This window comes from Stegostoma tigrinum, chromosome 24, assembly GCF_030684315.1.
Source record: "Stegostoma tigrinum isolate sSteTig4 chromosome 24, sSteTig4.hap1, whole genome shotgun sequence".
NCBI classification, from domain to species: Eukaryota; Metazoa; Chordata; class Chondrichthyes; order Orectolobiformes; family Stegostomatidae; genus Stegostoma; species Stegostoma tigrinum.
The window spans coordinates 4176681-4195006 of record NC_081377.1 but is presented as its reverse complement, the minus strand read 5'-3'; positions in this window follow the sequence as shown (position 1 = coordinate 4195006).

The following is an 18326-nucleotide window of genomic DNA, read 5'->3' as shown; positions in this document are numbered from 1 at the left end:
AAGAAACTCTCAAGGGAAAGAACAAAAATGTGGGTTTAAGTTTGCAACAGACTATCATGGAGAAGCAAGCCCATTCTAATTATAGAGATGATTTGCAGAATAAGGGTGACCTTTTGGAAAATAAAGGCTTAGAAATAACCAAGGAGGTAAATAAATTTGTTATTCAGCCCATAGATAATAAAAGCAGAAATTGCTGGAAAAGGTCAGCTGATCTGGCAGCATCTGTGGAAATAAATTAATGTCAACATTTTGGGTCCAGTGACCCTTCATCAGAACTGGTTTCAGATGATAGTGCCATGCGGGAACTCCTTATAGATCCTGGTCCAGAGATCTGAATCATGAAAGATGATGCACTTCTACTTTATGATGAAGTTCCAGAAATTTTCATGCCTGGCGACAATCTGCTAAACCATTTCATCCTGCACTCACAGCCACCCCTACCCCAGTCAGGAAGTGGGAACCAGGTGTCTAAGAGAACAGAGGACATGATTGGGAATTAATGCTTCAAGTGAAATAAATTTGGGGCGTGAGCAGATGTGTGGGTGGGATTAAGTGAGACCAAACAGAAAAGTGCATGGTTAACTCGGGAAGAGAACTTGATGGGGAGGAGAAGTGTAGTAAAGGGTTAATTACACTGATGCTTTGGGAATAGCCACTGAGCTTGGATATAAATATATGCTATGCCATTTTAATCTTGCATTCCAGAAAATACCCTAGTTCAAATAACATAATATACTGTTACATTTAATAATACCTATTACTGCTAACAAACACTTGTATTGTCCTGAACTGACAATAATATCCTTATGTAAGCTACCAATATTCACCTTCACCCTCAGCTTATGCCCATGTCACATCCATGCCTCACAGCCACTTCGACAAATAGAGTCCATCGGTGATCTCTATAAAGGCTGTTACTTCAATCACGCTGTCAGTGCTTTCTCTCTGCAGCAAAAGATATCATACAATTTGGGCAGAAGCTGAGATCTGGGGGTTTGAGGTTGCCCTCCATTGACAAATACCTGACAGCCAATTGCGATTCATATCCACCTGCTCTACTGGAAAGGTGGCCATGTTGCAGTTTTCAGGGATGAGTTGCATGATAGTCTGTGCCTCCTGGAGCACTAGAGCTCCAACGTATTAATCCTCTCTCAGTAGATCCAATGTTAGAGTATGGGGAGGTGGGATGGTGGTGGTTCCCACCTTCTTCTAGCTGGCTCTTGATGTCTTTTAAAAAGATGCACTGAGAAGAAAGCTGCTGGTGTTCATGCTGTTGCTGGGCTTGTTGGCAGTGAGATAGTGTCTGTTCTTATCCCACAACTGAGCTGGAAGGGGAAGATTCATTAGATGCTCTTATGCCACATTCAAGGCCAGCAACAGAAAAATGCAGCTCCAGGTAGAAAGTTCGAAACTGTAGAGGTTACTTCCAAGTATTTGGTAATTGCCTGTCAACTACAGGAAGGATGCTGTGAAAGAAAAGTACTTTGAACAGTAGTCTCCTCATGTCTGTGTATGGAGCTCTTGTAACTGATCAAAGTTTTGCCAACTTGTCAGTTTTGCTGAAGAAGCTCTTTTCACTCTGAGGTGCTTGAGATCTGCAGACACAATGCACTGTGGGGAATGAAAATTTCAAGGCCTCGAAGGCCCTTAGCTACTCTTTTTAAACTACTTCAATTACATTTCCACAAACCTACAAGGGCTCCTTGCTGGCTTGGACAATGCCCCACCAGCCTATCCTTTTACAAAACCAGGACAAGCAAAAGAAAGCACAATTACACTGTCTTCCCAATTTGAGGCTAATTTCTGGGAATTTCCAATCATCCATGTAACAGAACTTGCCAACATTGGAGTGTGAAATTTCTCCATTCGTTTCTTCTCAACTTAATTTTCCATCCAAAGTTTTGTTGTCAGAAAACATGATATTTGTGTTTGGTTCCTTCATCTAAAACACAAATATAGACTTCAAATGGCTGAGGCCCCAATTCTGATCCATGTAGCACACGACTCATTTCAAACTGCCATCCTGAACATGACTTGTTTACCTAACTCATTATCCATTGATTAATACTCAATCAGTGTCAATATATTATTCCTAAATGCAATAGCCTTAGCTTTTTGCCACGACTACCATGTATCCATCACATGCTTTTTGAAAATCCTAGTATACCACATCCTGCTTAAAATGGCTCGCGACTGGGAGGTGCAGTTGTTTATTGCGAACTGAGCAGAGGTGTTCTGCAAAGCGGTCCCCAGGTGGGGAGTGTGGAGCGGACAAGGGAGTCCTGAAGAGAGTGGTCTCTCCAGAAGACAGACAAGGGTGGGGTTGGAAAAATGTCTTGGGTGGTGGGGTCGGATTGTAGATGGCTTAGCCTCTGCCGCATCTGCTCCCAGGATGAGGCATTCCACTCCCGCACATCCCAGATGTCCGCGTTCTTCAAAGACCGCAACTCCCCCCCAACGCAGTGGTCGACAACGCCCTTGACCGTGTCTCCCACATTTCCTGCAACACATCCCTCACACCCCGCCCCCGCAATAACCACCCCAAGAGAATCCAATCGTCCTCATGTACCACCCCACCAACCTCCGGATACAACGCACCATCCTCCGACATTCCCGCCATCTACAATCCAACACCACCAACCAAGAAAATTTTCTATCCCCACCCTTGTCTGCCTTCCGGAGAGATCACTCTCTCTGTGACTCCCTTGTCCGCTCCATGCTCCCCTCCAAGCCCACCACACCCGGCACCTTCCCCTGCAACCGCAGGAAGTGCTACACTTGCCCCCACACCTCCTCCCTCACTCCCAACCCAGGCCCCAAGATGACTTTCCATATCAAGCAGATGTTCACCTGCACATCTGGAGATGTTCACCTGCACTGTATCCACTATACCCGGTGTGGCTTCCTCTACATTGGGGAAACGAAGCGGAGGCTTGGTGACTGCTTTGCAGAACACCTCCGCTCAGTTCCCAACAAACAACTGCACCTCCCAGTCGTGAACCATTTTAACTCCCCCTCCCATTCCCTAGACAACATGTCCATCATGGGCCTCCTGCAGTGCCACAATGATGCCACTTGAATGTTGCAGGAACAGCAACTCATATTCCGCTTGGGAACCCTGCAACCCAATGGTATCAATGTGGACTTCACAAGCTTCAAAATCTCCACTTCCCCCAATGCATCCCAAAACCAGCCCGACCCCCTAATCTGTTCTTCCTCTCACCTATCCCCTCCTCCCACCTCAAGCCGCACCTCCATTTCCCACCTACCAACCTCATTCCGCCTCCTTGACCTGTTCATCCTCCCCGGACTGACCTATCCCCTCCCTACCTCCCCACCTATACCCTCCTCTCCACCTATCTTCTTTTCTCTCCATCTTCGGTCCGCCTCCCCCTCTCTCCCTATTTATTCCAGAACCCTCACCCCATTCCCCTCTCTGATGAAGGGTCTAGGCCCGAAACGTCAGCTTTTGTGCTCCTGAGATGCTGCTTGGCCTGCTGTGTTCATCCAGCCTCACATTTTATTATCTTGGGTTTTCTCTGTGTCTGAATCTAATAATTAACTTTTAAGCATTTCCACAGGTGATTTATTTTAAATTGTTTGTAAGCATTATTTTGACAGATCTATGGGTTTTTGTTTACCTTAGGATGTTTTGCATATTAGCAAAGTAAACCATTATATTTTAAATGTTGGAAATGTTGAGAATTAGGGTTTTTAAACTTAGGGGAAACACACATAGCTTGGAAAGAGAGCTTTTTTTAAAATTTATTTTATTTTGGCTAGTTCTGTGAATATAATGTGATTGCATATGACAATATTTCTGACAAGGGAAGAATTTGGCAAAACTAGCTTACCTTAGAGTGAGAGAAGCATTGTGTTAAAACCTGATGGCCTTACTTGGGGCTAACTACATTTAGATCAAGTGTACAATAGCGTGTGGAAGAAGCTACGAGTGGTTTCAGTCTAGGATTTAAAGTCACAGTTACCTTAAGCCTATCGAGGCATTAGGAAGCCTCTGTTTTGAGTACTGTACAAGGGGTGCTTTTGGATTTTGTACAGGAAATTTCTAATATTTTGGGATTAATAAGGTTACAATTTTACAGTGTTTAAAATATTTGAACTTATCTTCGTTTCTTTTGGTTAATAAACAATTTTTTTTATTAAAACAAAATATGCCACATTGCATGGTTAAATTTCAATGAGAGACTACCTTGTTAAAAGCACAAGAAGCCAGGGTTCAGTCTGAGATCTTGTCCAGTAACAACATCAGCAGTATCAGCACACTTCTTGAATCATATTGTCAGAGATTTTACTTTTCAAACCAGTTTATTCATTCCTAAATCTGAAAAATCTTTGTAATCACAACAAAGGTATCCATGAATTCTGTTTCCAAATCTTTTAGGGTCTAAGGTCTTGGGACCTAAGGTCTTGGAGATTTGCCAGCTTTCAATACTGTTATATTTTTCCAGCATTGTTCTGTTGATGTGGAATGCCCAAAGATTCACTAGATGCCCAGGAGGTCACTTCCAGCATAAAAGAGTTTATTGAAACTACACCAATGGAAAGAAATTCTCTGAAAACCCAGATATGTCTGCACTGAATAAAGGAAAACATTTATTTTATACAGTTGTTTCATCTGCCTTAAACAATTACAAATTAATCATGTTACCAATTAATTACATTAACTTCCAATTAAGCTAATCATATGACTGCACGGCTAGACATAGACATGGCTTGTGGTCAAACTTGGTCCACCATTGTCTGTGTTATTTACCAGACTCTCTCATCTCCCTTCTTGGGGCTTTTTCACTATGTATTCAAATACATCCCTTCTGAGAAAATTGCCAGCTGCTCCATGTTAAATGCCAATTAATTGGACACTTGCATATCACTTAAGAAGTTTTAAAATTCCTCACTACATTACAGGAAATGCAAAAGATATTGATTTTCATTAATTGTTATAATATCACTTCCAAAAATAAGGTTATATCTAATGTTAGAATTCTTTAGTTAACAAATTGTGTGCAGCTGCTTTCTTACCATATGTACTAGACGCCCCTATCTTTATCATTCACCCCACGTTCTAATGTCTGCTAGTTTCTGTATTTGTGATTCAATTTTAACTGTAATGATACTGGAGCTACTTTCACTGTTTGAGACTGGTATGCTCTCATAATTTTATTTGGATCTTTTCTTCTGATGCTTTAAGTGTTTTTTTTAATACAGTCAGTTGTACAATGACACGTGTTTCTTCAACATGAATTGGCTTTAATGCAAAAATTAATTTACTGTGCAATTTGTAGAACACAAACTTTCTTCACCTGTATTTTCTATAGCATGATTCCAGCCCCATTAGTTTAAATAACGCAGCTATTACATGATTTACTTATAACACAAGATCGGTCAAGAATGGAACTATTCCATTATATCAGAACCAACTGTATAGGTGCATCAACAGCTACTTTAGAATGCATATATATGATTATTTGAAGGATCTTAACTAAAACCTACTATTACTATTGTAACAGATTGATTAAATCATTGAAGAGAGATTCACTAATTAGGTGTATTGTGAGATGTTCTTATCTATGTCTTTTGTGTAAAGAACTGCAGCTGCATATTCTGTCTCAATTCTGTTACCATGGGTCTACGGAGCTGCTATTGTTCTACTTGTGAGACTATGTTAATCAACTATTTTCATCAGCTTTCTAACTACTGTCAGCCATTTTCTGCTGATAATGTCATGGGTAGCTGTCGGCTATTTTGTGCTGCTCAGTCATGGACATTCCTAACAGTTCATTCACAAATATTAGTCATTCTAAGATCTCTGCTCTCAATAAGTGGTGTGCCTCAAGGATAGGTGCTGGGTACACTGCTTATCATCATTAATATAAATGATTTGGATGAAAACATAAGAGCTATGGTTACTAAGTTTGCAGATGACATCAGAATTGGAGGTGTAGTGGGCAGTGAAGAAGGTTACCTCAGAGTACAACAGGGTCTTGATCAGATGGGCAATGGGCCAAGAAGTAGCAGACGGAGTTTAGTTTGGTAAATGTGAGGTACTGCATTGGAAAGGCAAATCAAGGCAGAACTTATACACATCATGGTAAGGTTCTGGGGAATATTGCTGAACAAAAGTTGAAGTGCAGACTCATAGCTCCTTGAAAGTGGAGACCGAGGTAGACAGGATAGTGAAGATAATAAAATGTGAGGCTGGATGAACACAGCAGGCCCAGCAGCATCTCAGGAGCACAAAAGCTGACATTTTGGGCCTAGACCCTTCATCAGAGAGGGGGATGGGGTGAGGGTTCTGGAATAAATAGGCAGAGAGGGGGAGGCGGACCGAAGATGGAGAGAAAAGAAGATAGGAGGAGAGGAGAGTATAGGTGGGGAGGTAGGGAGGGGTTAGGTCAGTCCAGGGAAGACGGACAGGTAAAGGAGGTGGGATGAGGTTAGTAGGTAGGAGATGGAGGTGCGGCTTGGGGTGGGAGGAAGGGATGGGTGAGAGGAAGAACAGGTTAGGGAGGCAGAGACAGGTTGGACTGGTTTTGGGATGCAGTGGGTGGAGGGGAAGAGCTGGGCTGGTTGTGTGGTGCAGTGGGGGGAGGGGATGAACTGGGCTGGTTTAGGGATGCGGTGGGGGAAGGGGAGATTTTGAAGCTGGTGAAGTCCACATTGATAACCCTGCAGCCCAATGGTATCAATGTGGACTTCACCAGCTTCAAAATCTCCCCTTCCCCCACCGCATCCCAAAACCAGCCCAGTTCGTCCCCTCCCCCCACTGCACCACACAACCAGCCCAGCTCTTCCCCTCCACCCACTGCATCCCAAAACCAGTCCAACCTGTCTCTGCCTCCTTAACCTGTTCTTCCTCTCACCCATCCCTTCCTCCCACCCCAAGCCGCACCTCCATCTCCTACCTACTAACCTCATCCCACCTCCTTGACCTGTCCGTCTTCCCTGGACTGACCTATCCCCTCCCTACCTCCCCACCTATACTCTCCTCTCCACCTATCTTCTTTTCTCTCCATCTTCGGTCCGCCTCCCCCTCTCTGCCTATTTATTCCAGAACACTCACCCCATCCTCCTCTCTGATGAAGGGTCTAGGCCCGAAATGTCAGCTTTTGTGCTCCTGAGATGCTGCTGGGCCTGCTGTGTTCATCCAGCCTCACATTTTATTATCTTGGATTCTCCAGCATCAGCAGTTTCCATTATCAAGGATCGTGAAGATGTTTGTTATAAAAAAGTGTGGAGCTGGTTGAACACAGCAGGCCGGGCTGCATCAAAAGAACAGGAAGATTGATGTTTCAGGCCGTGACACTTCTTCCCAGCCGTAAATGTCAACTTTCCTACTCCTCCGATGCTGTCTGACCTGCTGTGTTCCTCCAGTTCCACACTTTGTTACCTCTGAATCCAACATCTGCAGTTCTTGCGATCTCAAATGTTTGGTATGCTTGCCTCTTTTGGTCAGTTCATTGAGTATCGGAGTTGGGAGGTCATGTTGTGGCTGTACAGGACATTGGTTAGGCCACTTTTCAAATACTGCATGCAACTCTGGTCTCCTGCTATATGAAGGATGTTGTGTGGGGGTTCAGGAAAGATTTACAAGGATATTGCTGGGGCTGGAGAGTTTGAGCTATAGGGAGAAGCTGAATAAGCCGAACTACATTCCCTGGACCATCATAGGCAAAGGGGTGACCTTTTCGAAGCTTATAAAATAATGAGGGGCAAGGATACGCCTTTTCCCCAGGATGGAGAAGTCCAAAACTAAAGGCCGTTGCTTTAAGGTGAGAGGGCAAAAATTTAAAAGGGACCTGAGTGGCATTTTTTTCCCGCAGAGGTTGGTGCTCGCATGGAATGAGCTGCCAAAGGAAGTGGTAGAGGCTGGTACAATTACAACTTTTAATAGACATCTGGACTGGTATCTGAACAGGAAGGGTTTCGGGGGATATGGGCCAAATGCTGGCAAATGGGACTAGATTCATGTCGGATATCTGGTCAGCACGGATGGGTTGGACTGAAGGGTCTGTTCCCCATATTCTGTCTTCCACTGTGAAGATAGTTAGCATTGTTCTTTAAAATCCCTGCCATTTCTCATTTAATTTCTCTGGTACACAATCTCTAAGGGACTGAAATTAGCTTTCCTTCTTTCTTGAAAATTTACATTTTCTTTAAATATTTTGGCTAGATTACTTACATATTCTGTTCTCTGCCTTTATCTCTGTGTTTTGGTCTTTCTTCACTGGTGTATAATACTCTCTCAATCTTCAGGCTTACTACTCTTCCTGACAATATTGTAACCTTATTCTTTTTGTCTAAGACAACCTCACCCTCTTCAGTTCACTGAAGATGAATATCTTTCTTCCTATTGGAATTTTTAGTTTGCAATCAACTTTAGATTTGTGGAGAATGTGTTTTTTTTAATGTCTGCCATTCCTCATGGACGATCTAACACTTCAATCTCATATCTTATCCAATTTGTACCTCATAGTTATGTATGTGACTTTATTTAAATTTAATAGTTTTCTTTCATACTTACATATGTAATTGCCAAATTCAATGTGAAATTCTATCATATTCTCAGAGGATTCCTAACTGTGAGATTACTAATTAACACCATCTCATTTGACAAAACAATATCTGAAGCAGCTTCTTATATGTTCAGTTTCATGACAAACTGTTTCAGGAAATTATCTTGAATACATCCCATTAATTCAGTCTCCAAACTCCTGTCAATTCGATTTTTCCAGTCAATGTGAACATTTTAAAAATTTCCTCAATTATTGTGTGACCTTTATGACAACTTCCTCTTGGTTCTTGATAATGTTCTGCCCAACAAAAGGAGAGGAGATCAATAAATATAAATCATTTAAGAAAGAAAAAGGGAGATAATTGATAAATGAGATGCACAAAGAGAGGATAAAGCCCCTAGTTTGGACAGACCACAACCATGCACAGCCAACAAACTTTGGCGAAAGAGAGTAAAGGAACAGACTTACTACATAAAAATACACACTCAAAATTCAAGCAAGAATAGTACAAGTGTGTATATTTCTGTATTCAACCAGGAGAGTAAAAAATATCCATGGAACTGATGACCGGTTAATTGCTGGATTTTGGGATGTTTAATCAAAGATGCAATTATAAAACAGAAAAAGAAAATATAATAGGTTAAATAAACTTTCAGGAGGTTGTCAATAACAGGGGTAGGTGATGGCCTAGTGGTATTATCACTAGACTATTATGCAGCAATCCAGCTGATGTCCTGGGCACCTAGGTTGAATCCCAGCAGGACAGATGGTGGAATTGGGTGGCACTGTGGCTCTGTGGTTAGCACCGTAGCCTCACAGCACCAGGGACCTGTGTTTGATTCCAGACTCGGGTGGCTGCCTCTGTGGAGTTTGCACATTCTCCCTGTGTCTGCATGGGTTTCCTCTGGGTGCTTTGGTTTCCCCCCACAGTCCAAAAGTGTGCAGACTATGTGGATGGGCCATGCTAAATTGCCTGTGGTGTTCAGGGGTGTCTGGGTTAAAGGGGGATCCGTCTGGGTGGGACATGCCAAGGGTCGATGTGGACTTGTTGGGCCGAAAGGCCTGTTTCCACACTGTAGGGATTCTATTCTATTCTTAAATTTAAAAAGTCTGGAATTAAGAATCTGCTGATCAGCATGAAATCATTGCCTTGTGGGAAAAACCCATCTGGTTCACTAATGTCCTTCAGGAAGGAAATCTGTCACCCTCACCTCGTCTGGCCTGCATGTGGCTCCAGACACACAGCACTGTGGTTGACTCTCAACTGCCCTCTGAAATTGCCTAGTAAGCCATTTAGTTGTACCAGTCATGACAAAGACTCAAATAAATGGAACTGGATGGATCACCTGGCATCGACCAAGGCACTGGAAAAGAAAATGGCAGAAACAGCCCTGTCAACCAAGCAAAGTCCTCCTCATTAACATCTGAGGTTAGTGCCAAAATTGGGAGAGCTGTCTCACAGACTGACATAGTCACACTCACGGAATCATACCTTACTGACAATGTCCCAAACACCACCATCACCATCCCTGGATATGATCTGTCTCACCGGCAGGACAGACCCAGCAGAAGGGATGGCACAGTGGGATACAGTCGGGAGGGCGTTGCTCTAGGAGTTCTCGACATTGACTCCGGACCCCATGAAATCTCATGGCTTCAGGTTAAACATGGGCAAGGAAACCCCCTGCTGATTACCATGTACTATCCTCCCTCAGCTGATGAATCAGTTCTCCTCAATGTTGAGTAACACTTAGAGGAAGCACTGAGGATGGCGAGGGCACAAAATGTACTCTGGGTGGGAGATTTCAATGTCCACCACCAAGAGTGGCTCAGCAGCAGCACTACTGATCGAGCTGGACTGGTCCTGAAGGACAGAGCTGCTAGACTGGGTCTGCAGCAGGTGGTGAGGGAACCAACAAGAGGGAAAAACACAGCTGACCTCACCCTGACCAATCTGCAGTTGCATCTGCCCATGACAGTATCAGTAAGAGTGACCATCGCACAGTCCTTGTGATGACAAAGTTCCGCCTTCACATTGAGAACAACCTCCATCGTGTTGTGTGGCACTATCACCGTGTCACTCACAAGTCACTCACCATCCTGATTTGGAAATATATCGCTGTTCCTTCACTGTCGCTGGGTCAAAATCCTGGAATACCCTCTCTAATGACAATGTGGGTCAACCCACAGCAGGAGGACTGTCGTGGTTCAAAAGGGCAGCTCACCACCACCACCCCTTCTAATCAGGAAAAACACAGGTCAACAAGCAATTAGAGAGGTTTGAGTCAATTAAAGAGAGTCAAGAATTTGTAAAAGGCAGGTTACGTTTGACCAAATGAATTCAATTTTTTTGATGAGTACCAGAAAAGATTGATGAATGGAATGCAATCATTATTAAGTATGTATGTGCTACATATATGAATTTATAAGAACATATTTGACAATGTATAACCAGAACTGTGATTCAAAGAATAGGATCCTCAGTGCTGGCTTTGGAAAGAAAATGTTAAGGATAGAACATAGAACATTACAGCACAGTACAGACGCTTCGGCCCTTGATGTTGCGCTGACCTGTGAAACCAGTCTGAAGCCCATCTAACCAACGCTATTTCATTATCATCCATATGTTTATCCAATGACCATTTAAATGCCTATAAAGTTGGCGAATCTACTACTGTTGCAGGCAGGGCAATACACGCCCTCACTACTCTCTGATTAAAGAGCCTACCTCTGACATCTGTCTTATATCTATCACCCCTCAATTTAAACCTATGTCTCCTCATGCTTGCCATTGCCACTCGAAGAAAAAGGGCCTCACTGTCCACCCTATCTCATCCTCTGAACATCTGGTATGTCTCTCTTAAGTCGCCTCTTAACCTTCTCTTCACGAATGAAAACAGCCTCAAGTCCCTCATCCCTTCCTCATAAGACCTTCCCTTCATACCAGGCAACATCCTGGTAAATCTCCTCTGAACTCTTTCCAATGCTTTCACATTCTTCCTATAATGCGGGGACGAGAACTGTGTGCAACACTCCAAGTGTGGCCGCACCAGAGTTTTGTACAGCTGCAACATGACCTCATGGCTCCGAAACGCAATCCCTCTACCAGTAAAACCTAACACACCGTATGCCTTCGTAACAACCCTGTCAACCTGGGTGGCAACTTTCAGGGATCTATGCACATGAACACCGAGATCTCTCTGCTCATCCACACTACCAAGAATCTTACCATTTGCCCAGTACTCTGTATTCCTGTTACTACTTCCAAAATGAATCACCTCACACTGTTTTGCATTAAACTCCATTTGCCACCTCTCAGCCCAGCTCTGCAACTTATCTATGTCCCTCTGTAATCTGTAACATTCTCCTGCACTATCCACAACTCCAACGACTTTAGTGTCATCCACAAATTTACTAACCCATCTTTCTACGCCCTCGTTCAGGTCATTTATAAAAATGGCAAACAGCAGTGGCCCCAAAACAGAACCTTGCGATACACCACTAGTAACTGATCTCCAAGATGAATATTTCCCATCAACCACCACCCTCTGACTTCTTACAGCTAGCCAATTTCTGATCCAACCCGCTCGATCACCCTCAATCCCATGCTTCCATATTTTCTGAAACAGCCTACCGTGGGGAAACTTATCAAACGCTTTACTTAAATCCATATACACCACATCAACGCTTTACCCTCATCCACCTGTTTGGTCACCTTCTCAAAGAACTCAGTAAGGTTTGTGAGGCACGACCTACCCTTCACAAAACTGTGTTGACTACCCCTAATCAAATTGGCCCTTTCTAGTGATTATAAACCCTATCTCTACTGATCCTCTCCAACACTTTACACACAACTGAAGTAAGGCTCACGGGTCTATAATTATTAGGATTGTCTCTACTCCTCTTCTTGAACAGGGGAACCACATTTGCTATCCTCCAGTCCTGTGGCACTATCCCTGTAGACAATGACGACATAAAGATCAAAGACAACGGCTCTGCAATCTTTTCCCTAATGTCCCAGGGAATCCTAGGATAAATCCCGTCTGACCCAGGGGACTAATCTATTTTCACGCCTTCCAGAACTGCTAACACCTCCTCCTCATGAACCTCAATCCCATCTAGTCCAATAGCCTGTATTTCAGTATTCTCCTCGACAACACTGTCTTTTTCATGTGTGAATACTGATGAAACATATTCATTTAGTGCCTCTCCTATCTCTTCAGACTCCACGCACAACTTCCCACTACTGTCCTTGACTGGCCCTAATCTTACTGTAGCCATTCTTTTATTCCTGACATACCTATAGAAAGCTTTAGGGTTTTCCTTGATCCTACCTGCCAAAGGCTTCTCATGTCCCCTCCTGGTTCTTCTTAACTCTCTCTTTAGGTCCTTCCTGACTAACTTGTAACTCTCAAGTGCCCGAACTGAGCCTTCATGCCTCATATTTACATAAGCCTCCTTCTTCCTCTAGGCAAGAGATTCGACTTCTTTAGTAAACCATGGTTCCCTCGCTCAACAACTTCCTCCCTGCCTGACAGGTACAGACTTATCAAGGACACGCAGTAGCTGTTCCGTGAACAAGCTCCAGATTTCAATTGTGCCCAGCCCCTGCAGTTTCTTTCCCCATCCTATGCATCCTAAGTCTTGCCTAATCACCTCATAATTGCCTTTCCCCCAGCTGTAACTCCTGCACTGCAGTATATACCTATCCCTTTCCATCACTAAAGTAAACGTAACTGAATTGTGATCACTATCACCAAAGTGCTCACCTACCTCCAAATCTAACACCTGGCCTGGTTCATTAGCCAGTACCAAGTCTAATGTGGCCTCGCCTCTTGTTGACCTATCTACATACTGTGTCAGGAAACTCTCCTGCATACATTGGACAAAAACTGACCCATCTAAAGTATTCAAACTATAGGATTTCCATTCATTATTTAGAAAGTTAAAGTCCCCCATAACAACTACCCTGTTACTTTCACTCCTATCCAGATTCATCTTTGAAATCCTTTCCTCTACATCTCTGGAACTTTTCAGAGGCTGATAGAAAACTCCCAACAGGGTGACCTCTCCTTTCCTGTCTCTAACCTCAGCCCATACTACCTCAGTAGACGTGCCCTCATCGAACGTCCTTTCTGCCTCCGTAACTCTGTCCTTGACTAACAATGCCACACCTCCCCCTCTTTTACCACCTTCTCTGATCTTACTGAAATATCTAAACCCCAGAACCTGCAACAACCATTCCTGTCCCTGCTCTATCCATATATCCGAAATGGCCACAGCATCGAAGTCCCAGGTGCCAGTCCATGCTACAAGTTCACCCACCTTATTCCGGATGCTCCTGGTGTTGAAGTAGACACACTTCAAACCATCTTCCTGCCTGCCAGTACACTCCTGTGACCCTGAAACTTTATTCATGACCTCACTACTCTCAGCCTCCCTCTACACTGGAGCTACAATTCAGGTTCCCAGCCCCCTGTTGAATTAGGTTAAACCTTCCTGAAGAGCATTAGCAAATTTACACCCCCCCCCCCCAGGATATTTGTACCCCTCTGCTCACGTGTAGACCATCCCGTTTGTAGAGGTCCACCTACCCCAGAATGAGCCCCAATTATCAAGGTGTCTGAGTCATTGTGAATAGATATATTTCAGACTGGAGGATGGTATACAGTGGTACAATGTAAATGTATGACTTTGATATTGGATTCCAGAATAAAATTTCAAATTTTACAAATGATGCCAAATTTCGAGGATTTATGAAATAAGGCTAATTCAAATTGACTGACAGGGGACAAAAAAAGACCTAGTAGAATGGGTAAGTAAATGACAGGTGGAAATTGACAAAAATGGTGTTTTGGCTTCAGTTCTGAGAAGGAGACTTTATTTAAGGGCCATCGATTCATATTGTTAGCAGTGATTCAGAACAACATTTCCAAAAACAATCATGATTTAAGCTAAATGATGCTGAAGTGTTCACTAAGGTGAGCTTTTCTAACCCAGAAAATGAAAAACCCAAGGCCAGAAACAGGTTGAATAGCTAAGTAAAGATCCATACTGGCAGATGTAATGGTTAGCAGATAAAAAGTAGTCAAATGAATGGGCCAAAATGAGCTTGGAATGGCTCTGAAGAAGGCATTCTGGATTTGAAACATAAACTTTTCTCTCTCCACCATGCTACCAGAGCTGCTGAGTTTCTCCAGCACTTTCTGTTTTTATAGGAATGTAGGAATTCAGATATTTTTCTTTTATTGAAATATACCCTGATTTTTTTTATCCTTAAAGTTGTGAGAAAAGTCAATGGGTTGGTCTTTGTCTCTATTGCTTGGAAAGAAACAGAGGCAATTACATCTGGTGAAGCTACACAAAGTCACCAAATGGAAATAAGTTAAAGAGTGAATCAGGAGTGAAACGTCATTGGGGCTCAGTGTCTGTAAAGAATGTTAAAAAATGTTCAAATCTTTCATTTTGCTGTTTAGGATAATGGCTTTCCAAAGTGATCTTGTAAAGCTTTGCTATTTTTTATTCTGGTTTTGTAATAACCTTCTTTTTGTAAAAAATGACATAACACAAATGTTAAATATGCAAGTGACTGTTCTTCGCAACTACAAATAATTTTTCTTCCTTTCCCTCTTACACTTAAATGATGCAACCTTAATAGCTTCAGAATTGGAGGTAGGTGACTCCTTTCAATGATCTGACTACTCAGATACCGTTCCCAGACATCTTCTCGGTTTTGAAACCAATGGCAAATGTGAAGGTGTTGGGAGTGAGAAATGGATGCACTTTCAGCAGTGAATTGCTTCCTGTGCTTATCTCCATCTTCGCTCTCAGGACCCAACCACAATTGCCTTCTAGATAAGGGAGAATGGATATTTCTGTGAGACATTGAAAAATTGAAGTACAATTTTTCTCGAGAAGGCAGTAGACAATGTGCAGGCCATTGGCCAGGACCAGCAAATGAAAGAGTTCTGATGAAAAGTGACTGGACTCGAAGTGTTAACTCTGCTTTCCCCTCGCAGATGCTGTCAAACATGTTCTGTTTCACCAGCAATTTCTGGTCTTGTAGGTAGATAAGCAAAGAAGAAAATGTCAGAGGTAGGCAGCTTACAATCAGGTCAGCCATGATTTTATTGAATCATGGAGCAGGCTCAAGAGGTTGATTGACCATCTTCCGCTCCTAATTTGCATGTTCATGCATGCACAAAATGCAGAAGTCTGCATGATAAAGGAAGACATGAAGAGACGAGAAGAAAAGTCAAAGCAAACAATTAAAAAGGCAAAGAAGGAATTTGGAATTAAATTATCAAGGAACATAAAGCAAAATAGTAAAATGTTTTACAGGCACAAAAATAAAAAAGAAAAGCTGTGATGCAAATAGGACCATTAAATCATAGAATAATATAATTGGTAATAAAAATAGAAAATATTGGAGATTCTCAGCAGGTCAGGCACCATCTGTGTGGAGAGAGACAAAAATTGTGCTTTACATCAACGGCTGTTGATTAGAATTCTGACAGGGGTGGGGTGGGGGAATGCAAAAGATTGACAAACTATGTCATTAAACTCTTGAGAAGACTGAAGTGCGACCTAATTGATCATCAAAATGCTTTAACTGTATGGATAGAGAGAGAGAATGTTTCCTCCAGTGGGGAAAGAATGTAACTTAAAATCATCAACAGAAGATCATCAGCAAATAGCTACAAGGGACAATTCATAGAAAACCTCTTTCAACCAAGGAATGTGGAACCCAGAGCCATTGAGACTGCTCGAAACGAATAGCATAGATGGTTTTAAATGGGAAGTAGACAGATATGAAAGAGAGAAGGCAGATGATGAGAAACCACTTGGAAATAGCTCAATCAAGCATTAATACTGGTGGGGGATAGTTAGCTATAACTGTATTTTTACAGTTATTAAACAGTTGGTTATTAAGTTATCCAAGTTTAGCCACATTAAGGAGGATGTCTTAATTTCAAGGCTTGTCAGTCCATCAGTAGCTCTCCAGTGCCAGCAATGGCTACTGTTGGGATTGCAGGCCTTCCAGAGGTGCTGTCTCACTGAATGCTGGAGTTCAAAGTGAGTCGGACAGTTTTATTGAGTTTGGCTCCAGGCAGTGATGAGGACTCTTTTCAAGCAGAAGAAGTCCTTTGTTCTGGGAGGACTTTATGAGACACAAGATGTCTGGATAGGAGAGACAAACAGTGAATGAGCCAGCAGCTGATTGTAAAACTATACCTGTCAGCATCATTATATAGTATGCGTATACCCTTAACTGGGAGCAGTGATAGCATATTGTCAGACATGTGTATGTCCTGGGAATCACTACTACCTCAAATTTTCCTCGAGGTCAAACACTATGCTGACTTAAAAGGACACAGTCATTTCCTCACTTCTGTTTGGTCAAAATGTTTGAATTTCTTCTCTAACAGTACTTTCGGTACATTTAATCACATGGGCTGAAATGTTCAAAACCCACCGGCTTTTCAAGAGCAATTTAGATGGTGTAGGATGCTGACCTTGCTGGAAATGCTCTCATCTATTAACATACGTGACAAGACCATGGGTCAATGGAAAAGAACATGGGTCAGGAGAAATGGTTAGAGGGAGGTCATGAGCCAGGGGAAAGAGCGGACTGAGAATTGGAGGAAGATTGTGGGTTTTAGGATGTAGATTGTACATGAGTCAATTGATCTAAAGGATTCCAACAGCCAATGGCTGCCCACAGCTAATGCAGCAGAACATGGCTGACACTAGTTAGAGTTCTTAGCTCTACTTGTGAGAACCACAATAAGCAAGTATTTTCCGAAGTAATGTTCTTATCTATGTCACAAGTGTAAGCAATTGTAGCTTGACATAATCCAGGTTATTGGATGCGTAGCTACAGTTGTTTATACTTTTGACATAGATAAGGACATTGCACAGGAACTAGGTGTTTCTCTAAATTATTTAATCAATCTGTACAATACTAAGAGTAGGCTTTAGTTAAGATCCTTCAAATAATCATACATATAGATTCTGAAGTAGTTATAGATCCACCTATATACAAAAACATCACTAAAAATATTAAAGGAAAAGATTCAAATCAGTTTCAGACAGTAAAACAACAGCCTCACATCCTTCTTCCGCACCTACACTGCCCCTAAACCTCACCTCTTCCTCCGTTACATTGATGACTGTCTCGGCGCCGCCGCATGCTCCCTCGAGGAGCTAAAACAGTTCATCCACTACACCAACACATTCCACCCCAACCTTAAGTTCACCTGGGCCATATCCAACACATCCCTCACCTTCCTGGGCCTCTCTGTCTCCACCGCAGGCAACCACCTAGAAACCGATATCCATTTCAAGCCCACCGACTCCCACAGCTACCTAAAATACACCTCCTCCACCTTCCTTCCTGCAAAAATTCCATCCCCTATTCCCAATTCCTTCGCCTCCGCCGCATCTGCTCCCAGGATGGGGCATTCCACTCCCGTACATCTCAGATGTCCTCGTTATTCAAGGACTGCAACTTTCCACCGTGCAGCGGTCGAGAACGCCCTTGACCGTGTCTCCCTCATTTCACGCAACTCATCCCTCAGACCCCGTCCCCGCAATAGCCACCAAAAGAGAATCCCCCTCACCCTCACATACCACCCCACCAACCTCCGGATACAACGCATCATCTTCCGACACTTCCGCCATCTACAATCTGACACCACCAAAGATACTTTTCCATCCCCACCCTTGTCTGCTTTCCGGAGAGACCTCTCTCTCCGTGACTCCCTCGTCCGCTCCACACTGCCCTCCAAC